The sequence below is a fragment of the Amblyomma americanum genome, chromosome 1 (assembly GCF_052857255.1).
Source record: "Amblyomma americanum isolate KBUSLIRL-KWMA chromosome 1, ASM5285725v1, whole genome shotgun sequence".
NCBI lineage: Eukaryota > Metazoa > Arthropoda > Arachnida > Ixodida > Ixodidae > Amblyomma > Amblyomma americanum.
The window spans coordinates 305,109,978-305,118,970 of record NC_135497.1 but is presented as its reverse complement, the minus strand read 5'-3'; the positions used below and the strand labels follow the sequence as shown (position 1 = coordinate 305,118,970).

General features: G+C 43.1%; 1 long non-coding RNA gene across 2 annotated transcripts; it reads right to left on the bottom strand.

Moving 5' to 3' along the window:
* Positions 1 to 637: 637 nt before the first annotated feature.
* Positions 638 to 8,725, bottom strand: LOC144115315 (uncharacterized). Of its 2 annotated transcripts, XR_013311358.1 has the most exons (5): positions 8,445 to 8,725; positions 7,287 to 7,413; positions 6,171 to 6,305; positions 3,533 to 3,689; positions 638 to 775 (listed from the first exon to the last, which is right to left on the bottom strand). It is a non-coding gene; the product is annotated as an uncharacterized LOC144115315 (long non-coding RNA). The 2 variants fall into 2 exon arrangements; XR_013311357.1 differs by lacking the exon at positions 6,171 to 6,305.
* Positions 8,726 to 8,993: the final 268 nt, after the last annotated feature.

The window sequence follows — 8,993 nt, the reverse complement described above, 5'->3', positions numbered from 1 at the left end:
AGCAGTCTTGCCCAGTTGAAAAAAAACACCAGCCCGTTTCTGGTGTTTACACCAGACCGGATTTTCAGACATGGGTTCTGGTGTGACCCAGTGTAGTGTTTTCTGGTGTGACCGTGTCTGGTGTTCCGACCAGACCGGTTTTTCAGACACGGGACCTGATGTGGTGTGTTTTAGTGTGTTCCGGTCTGGTGTTCTGTGCTGTGACCCGGTCATCTGATACCGGTTCTGGTGTGGTTTCGTTTGGTGTTTCCTGGTGTGATCGGTGTACCACTCGATTTGGTGTGGTTGGTGTACTGTACAATATTTTTATAGAGATGCTGTGAGTTTGAACATACTATCGTGAGCAAAAACAAAAGAGATCCCTGAGCGCATGCCAAAGGGTTTAAAACTGCAAGCACTCCTGATGTCGAGACAGGTGCACTAACATCCACCGATCTCGCTGTGCTGGTCTTGACGGCACGAGCATTTTATAAGTGGCACCTGCACACAGGCATAGTTTGGCACACACTCGCAGCATCATAATTTTTTACGATTGTACGCTGGAGCGTGCACATAACCACATCAATTGTGTTCTTGCCGAAGATGAAGAACAAGCATGTATAGAAAGAAAAAATGCTCACATTTGCTCAAAAGCATCCTTAGCTTTATTGGTAGCCAAATTGGCAGTACAGTCAAGCTAGAGGCACCTTGCATCGTAGCATGCATCTTTTCTGAGAAAGTCGAAAATCTTGCATTTCCCTGACAGCAGCTTGACTCCAGCTGTGTAGCCCAATACCTGAAGAACAAAAGAACAAAATCGCAAATTTGTGTGAAGTACACTATACTAATCACAGCACAAAAGCAACTAGCAAATGTTGCCATTAAATTTAGCTCAGTGGTGGAAACATGTACAACACATTCAATACGACTCGAAATGCCTCTGCAGTAAACCAAGCGAGTCTTCTGCTTTATAGTAAATCAATGCTACTCACATAAAGCACCCCACTTGCATTAAGTTGCTTGAAATCAGTTGCTGGATGAGCTAATATTTCATAGTTTCATTCGCACAGTGTGACAATGCATACATGCAAATTGTGAGAAAGTGCATGAATGTACGGTAGGAAAAAATTTGCCGAAAGGCATGAGGTGCAAATAGTTTTTTCCGCACCAAGAAAACTGAAAGGAATGTGTGTGAAGGTAAATGAAGAAACCAGTCCTGGAGAAGAGAAGTCTTGTGGCGTCAGGCACACAAACAGGTTCGTCGAGTGCTGTGAAGGAGTGGTTTACAAGATACCGCTATCTTGCGGCCGAGCATATGTGGGCCAGACGGGCAGATGTTTAAATGAAATACTCAGAGAGCATAACCGCAACTGCCGGTAGATTAAGTCACCTGGAAATCTGGCGGCACATGGCGCCAGATGCGACAGCTGCAAACCCCACTTCCACCAAACTACAGTTCTGCTTAAATCCAGAGATAAGACAACCAGGGAGCTGTGGGAAGCCTAATGCTTGGAACCAGGAAAAGAAGGGACGTGTGTTAGTGACCTTTCAGTTTTGCTTACCAAACAGGAAAAGCAATTCTTGGACAAGAGATACCAAACATAAACCGATCTGCTGGGACAAACTCTTTCTGATGCTTGACGATACGATAGCAAAGTTGCTGGTTCAAAGGTGCTTATATATGTGCGCACACCACACTAAACCTCAGTTGATAGTTTGCGCACCAGTGTTTGTGCCGTCCCTATGTTCTCCCACGTCAGCCTAAAAGTGCAATTATGTTTGACAATGTTAACTACCAACTAGCCCAATTTGAAACCCTCTTAAGAATAAGCTTAACCAGTTGATTGGTTCTAAGAAGGCACATCACTTCCAAGAGCCACTTCTCACAGCAAGGCAGATAGCAATAACAGCTGCAGGACACTGTAGTGCAGCAAGGCTGAATGGTGGGCCAGTTGGTAAGTCATGTCAAAGAATAATTTTTACCAGCCAAAAAAAGACAGACAAGAGGAGAACCTATACACAGGAACTAGTGTAGGTTCTCCTCTTGTCCCTCTTCTTTTTCGGCTGGTAAAAATTGTTCTTCGACTTTAGTGGAGGGCAATGTTTACTGCCACACAAATACATGTAAGGCCGGCCTTTGCTAATACGGATTCCAATGTTGGGCCAATTGCCTGTACTGCTTTGAATGTGTTTGAACGCATGCTTTGAAGACCAGAATTGCAAACTATCTTCCATCAACTATGCCACACTCGATGTGACCGCTTACTGATACTTTAATATCTTGTTTTTTTTAAACCTTATTGCTGACCCTTGTGTTACTGTCTGTTAGTTTGTATCTTGCTTATAAATTCACTCCTGTAACAGTCCCAGTGGGACTAACAGTATGATAAATAAAATAAAAATAACACAAAATTCGCATGATCCCTCCCAACATGTATGAAACAAAGTATTGCATCTGCTTCGAGCCATCTCTACAAGGCCTCACTGGGCCATCCCTCCTAAGTGTGAAAAAGTGGTTAAGATATTCATAATCAATGCCACAAACTATTTTTACAAAGCATGCAGCAAAACTAGCAAAAGATAGCTCAAGCACACCTATGCTTGAGTAAAAAGTAGCCAAAAACTTTTTACATGTAAGCTGAAGTAGCCCAAGTTAGAATATGATTTGCAAAACTATATGCATATTAGCTCGACAAGAAAGCAGAGAAGGGAAAAGAGGGGTCATTACGGGCTACATGATGGATGCCAACAGTCACTTCCATCATGGCATCTGTCAGCTAGATAATAGGTCGACTAGCATTCAATTCAAGCTTATTTTGTGCAAAATTTTCAGTGATGGCTACAAGTTATAATATGGAAACTTTCGTCATTAAGCAGAGACAACCAGAGGATTCATGGATGATGGCAAATGTGACAGCACCCACGAAAGCCTACACTGAATCAGCATCATTCAAGCCTCAGCAGTTAAAATCCAAGCTTCAGGGCAATTGACTCCCAAGTACCACCAATCTTCTGTCTCCATTGCATGATACTAAAGTATTCATTAAAAGTTGTTCATTATGGGCAATTTCACTGCTAATGCACTGCCACATTGCACATAGAGCCTAGGCCTTTAAGCTTTTATCCTCACATCAGCTAATTGCACCCATCAATTAATCTCCTGTAAATGAGCTTTAACATGAAGACAATATCTACAATTATGTGGTCACGTCTTATATGTTTGTCATTATCCTTTGTTTGGTGCTTTTATATTATAAACCACTAACAAACCTGAGTCGTAATTCTTACATACACTGATGGAGTGAGTATATGCCTCTGAGATAAAGCCAGCTAAAGCTGGCACTTACCTCTCAGTGCATCGATTTTTCACTTCAGTCAATGCCTTGCGGGGAGAATTGTGAAACATCACTCCAGTGCAGAAAAACACACAAAGAGAATAAACACCATGGTCACCGGACACATTTTTGTGCACTAAAACGGTGTCTCATAATTCTGCCCAGAACCAATTATCCCAGCCCTCTATGCTTAGTCTTGTGGAGAACCTTTTCCTTGCCTTCCACTGTCACCTCCTGAGCACTTGCTACTGGAACTGCATTGTGCAACTGCTTCTGTTGACCAGATGGTAGTGGCAGCCCTCTTGTGAAATACTGCATCCTTTGGGATTCCCTTGGTGCCATAAACTGCCTTCTCTACCTTGAATTCAGATACAACTACAGGAAAAAGAACACACATATATAAATTCTTAGCCTTATTCACAGCCAGGAATATGATATTAATTGCATTTGTGCACTTCACAATGGCAGTATGCTTTAACACATGTTGAAGCAATAAAGTAAGAAATCATTTCGTTTATTACCAATGCAAAACATACACCTTGGTGTTGATGGTGCCATGCAATAGTGGTGAGTTCTGATAGCAGTGTACAAAAGGCAACCGCATGCTTTCCCTTTAAGAGTTTGCAACTTTAACTGCAGAATTATTGAAAACAATTAACTTGATCCTTGAAAATCACAGATTAGTAAGTGGAGCAACAAATACTGAAAATAAAATAGTAGGAGTACTGCCAGTGTTTATATCAACACGCGGCGACTGCAAGAGCAATTTTCTAATTACAGTTCTTCCCCATACCCTTGTCAAGCAAGGCACTAATGCTGGTTGACCTGCAGTAAAGCTAATATGTCTTCAACATGCTGCTTAGCAAATTTCTTGTAGTCAAAATTGAACGAAATATTACTTAATATTTTTTGAGCTAGAAGTGCACGAGCTATTGATATAGTCCAAGGCAAACACCTTAGTGCCTCAGAACAGTTTTCAATGAGGAGCCCGCACACGCAGTACTCGCCACTGTTTCCTTATACAAAGCAATACAGGAGTGCATGGCCTATGGTGTTCATGCTAAGAAATACAAAATATAAATAGAAACAAAACTGAAGTGCAAAGAAAAATGAGAGAAGTTCCGCCATTACACCTTATGTGACACTAGAGAGTACATGTGCATGAAGAAGTAGTAAAATGGTCGTTTTGAAAATTTGCACAATCAAATTGTCAAGACCAAAGTCAGTATGGCTTTTTTTCACACAAAAGTTTTCCAGCGCCACCGGCACACATTAGATTCTTTTTGGTCAATAATAATAATATTATTAATTGGTTTTTGGTGGAAAGGAAATGGCGCAGTATCTGTCTCATATATCGTTGGACACGTGAACCGCGCCGTAAGGGGAGGGATAAAGGAGGGAGTGAAAGAAGAGAGAAACAAATAGGTCCGTAGTGGAGGGCTCCGGAATAATTTTGGTCAAGGACCAAAAATTGTGTTTCGGAAATTGGTCAAGGACCAAAAAATAGTAATAAGTGTGCATTGTGATTTTCACTTCCATGCTGCATTACTTAACACAACCTCCCATCTGACCTACATGATTTGCTGCAGGAGCAGAAATCCGGCGTCAAATTCCATGAAGGCACAATTAAAGTGCAGTTCAGTGAGTTTGAATAAGCAAAAACATAATTTGAACCCAATAGCCTAAGGAAGTTTACAAGTGGTCCGTAACATTATGCTTGTAAAAAGACGACTTCTGGTGTCAATGCTTATCAAAGTTGCCTTTTGATCTCAGCTTTGGTGTGCTCATAAAGTGAGGGTGGGGTGCTCAGTTACAATGACCAATTGTCATGGCTGGTACCTTGTGCTACCCCACTTCAATGATGAAGGCTGTGACAAACTATCCTCCAAAATCTGACATCTGGCATAAAGGCTCAAAAACTAAAGCAAATAAAGGGCCACTGTGACCTGAAATTATTCCCTACTTACACAGTTATGCACATCATAAAGAAAGCTGACAAACGGCACGAAGTTATACTGGTATTCTGGCCCCAGATGCTCGCTCATTTGAGCCACAGTATCATAACTAAAGCAACAAAAAAGACATCACTGTTGAAGGCATAATAAGGTCCCGCAAACGCTCATCAGCAATGTGAAAAACAAATTCTAACCCCTCATAACAATACAAGTCAGCCAATGAGGCCACTGTGTCAGTCACCAACTAAGAGACCATATACAAAATATACACTGCAAATGCACAAACTCTACATGAGAGCAAAGCATGCCCTGCATTTGTGAAACAAATTTGTGTCAATGTAAGATTCTTGGCAAGAGTAGGCATCCCCATTCATTGCATCTGCTAAAAACGAAGAGGGCACCTAAATGACGCTGTACAATTTAGAATTCCACCTTTCAGTAAAATATATTTTTTCTAGTACCAGAAGGCAAAAATGAAAGGAAAGCTGCCAGCTGTCATGAGGTGTCCCACAAAAAAAAAACACTGAAGCGAAGGGATGCACAAACAGAAAGGAAGGGATGCACTACTTGATGACACAACACAAAATAACACAGAAAACAGGGCAATGAAATCCAGGGTTCGACGGAAACCCGTCTGGTCGGGTATGTTCAAGAAAACAGGGCACAACCGATCAATGAAAAGAGAACAACAGAAAGAAGGCAAGCACTACTAAACACTGCTACCTCTGCAAATTGAGAACATTGAAATGTGCAACACCTAAAAAATTAGTTTCAAGGACTATAAACACCTAATTTTGGTCATATATTTTTTTTAAATGCTGCATTAGACAAGTATATTCACTGAACTTGCACAGCGTCAACGCCAGGCAAGTGAAATGGCAAAAAAAACATCAAAACTCACCAAGATAATAACTGAGGTAATGTTTTATGTTGAAGATTCACCTTTTTTCATTTAGCACTTTCAGTTTTTTTGTGCACAGGCTATAACAGATCCTGAAGTAGCTTGCAGTAGGCGGTGCTTATTTTGTACTCAGATCTAGAAGCAGTAAAATATTGCAACTACAGTGAGAGGCCGCAGAAAAAAAGCTTACAAGGGAAGCTGTAAAGTGCAATTCATGTTTCATCTTTGAGGCGCATTCACAGCTGCACTATATAACACTGTTGATATTTTTTTGGCCAAGTGAAATAAGACGCCTTTGCTGGAGCAGCCTCGGAAGAGTGCCATGTGACACCGGCATTATTGCAGAAGAATGACATGGTTATCCTGCTATAATTGTCTATGAGGAGTGCCATGTGACATGGGTACTAGAGAAAAAAGGATAAGAGCATTGTCCTCATGCTGTAATACCACCTTAGAATGCTGCCCTGTAGCCCATTACTTCATATTGGTGTTTTTTAAAGCCTGACTGCATTGAAGGGCTCCTCTAGTAGCTCGAGAAGAGGTGGGGAGGGAACTAGAGCGGGAGAGCGAGAAAGTGGCTGAGCTGAGGTTATGCTAGTGTGCTCATTGCCTTTGAGCTGAGCGGCCAGCTCTGTACTCACTCGTGGTATGAGGGTGCGGGTTTCCCTTTTTCTTCCACCCTTTGTGTTGTGCTGTAAACTTTGCATTTTTTTCCATCTCGGCTTTAATAAAACATGTTAATGATTCTTGTAAAAATCACCACGAAATTTTAGAAATGACAGAAGAAATGCTCCAACTACCATTAACAAAAAACGAAAATTGGTTGCTTGCTTTGGATTCATACACTTCCTACATTATAATACGGGGAGTCTCAGATTCTTCGTTAGTCTTGGTACGGGTTCTGAGGCTTGCCAACGCCCCCCTGAATTTAAGCACTGCTTCATACTGAACATGAAAGTGGCACTATCTGATGGTGACCTATTGAGAATAGACACATCTTATTTTGAATAGAGGAACGCCCATACATGCCGTCAACATTCTGGTCCAACGCAGACATTGCAACACACTGATCTCAACAGAGGTGATCAAACGGATCTTAGAAAACTCAATACATACTTGTGCTCTGCAAATGTACGCTGAAAGGGGCACAGACAAGAGCCGCCCCCAAATCTGGACAGTCGAGACATCCTCTCCGCTGAAGCTCTTTTCAGATTTCTTCACTATTGAACACCAGGCACTTCACCTGCATAACATAATTTCCAGCTGTGTATTTTTGCACCCACAGTGCCTGGCACTTCCTGGTAATTATTTGTATTGCTGGTATTTCACACAACCACAAGAGAATGTTTAAACAGCCAAACTTTAAATACATAGCGTAGCGCCACTTGCTCACACTAGTTTATGATGATAAGCTCTGTACTACACAGGTTATTCAAAAACACTTATTTTTAAACGACTACGAAGCGCTCTTTTTCTAGGGCTACTTCGTCAAAATCTAGCTATGATTTTTATTCACGACCGCCTGCAACTAAAAGAACTTTACAGCTGCAGGCAACGTTACCAATGTTACAATGGTGATCGAGCAGCCAGCTTCCTTTTGGGGTATCGCTGCGATGCGTCGCTCAATTCACTCAGTCGCTTGCATACCTTGACGCGTCACCTACCTCGCACCCTGAGCTTGACAGCTGGTGTAATCGGCTCGTAGAGGTGTGTTCTAATCTTAAGACGCCACACCATACAGACGCACATACGCGTAGCGAATAACACAACGCGAAACAGACCGAGCGGCGTACGCTATCGGCAGTCCGCAACGGGCCGATAGCGGCGTCAAAAAACACGCATGCAGGCAGCGCACGATCACGGCGGACGTCGAATAATAAATAGGAAGTCGGGCAACCACATTAACGAAATCCCGAAACACAGTCACACAGTTCGCTGCGACAGCGCCTTGCTGGGCGGTGTCCAATTCGCACATTTACATTTAAGACTCTATGCGTGCCTGCCATTTAGCAAACGCATCTATGACAGACCTCGGCGCTCGCGTAGCAACGCATACACTGTGAACACTGACAGACCAGCATGTTGATGATTCGATGTGGAATGCACTTTGCTGCCGCGGAAACAACCAGCGAAACACGCGCAATGCCGACGAGAAACGAACAGGACAGAACTGACAGAGCCTCGTCCCTTCCGTTTCTTCTCGCCTTTGTGCTCGCTCGTTTAGTTCCGCGGTCGCAAACTGCACGCATTCCTGCGCTACACTATGGGTCTCACCTGGAAACAAACACTCGACGCCTTGCAGTAACCCTTCTTCTCTGGTTTTTCGGCTGCCACGGTTGAAGTCGAACGTGTTGTTAAGATGAAACGGCTCCATGCTTCTCGGCGTGGTCACTTATTCACGAAGTACGCGAACGGCTGCATTGCTGACACGCGGCGCAAGCTACGATAAGCAGGAAACCCAAACGCAAGTTTGAAGCAACGATTTTGAACTCAAACACAAACAGCACACGAACAGCAGCACGGACCGTGGCACGACGCGGCGTAAGGCCTAACCGGAAATCGCACTGGAATGCAGAGAGAGAGAGGACAAAGAGGAGGGTGTGCTGTTTCCTGCCACGTGACCTAGCAGCAGCGCACTGGATTTGAACGGCGTTGGGAAGCACGCTAGGCGCTGGCGCGGGGCTATTAGCGCTGCGCGTGTCATGGAAAAATTACTGCGAACTGTTACAAAATTGCAATTAGACTAAGGCGCTTCGCGCCTCCGTGTTTTAGAATGACCATAATCAGCCCCTCAAAGGCACTCGATGTTGCAGTGGTGCGTCA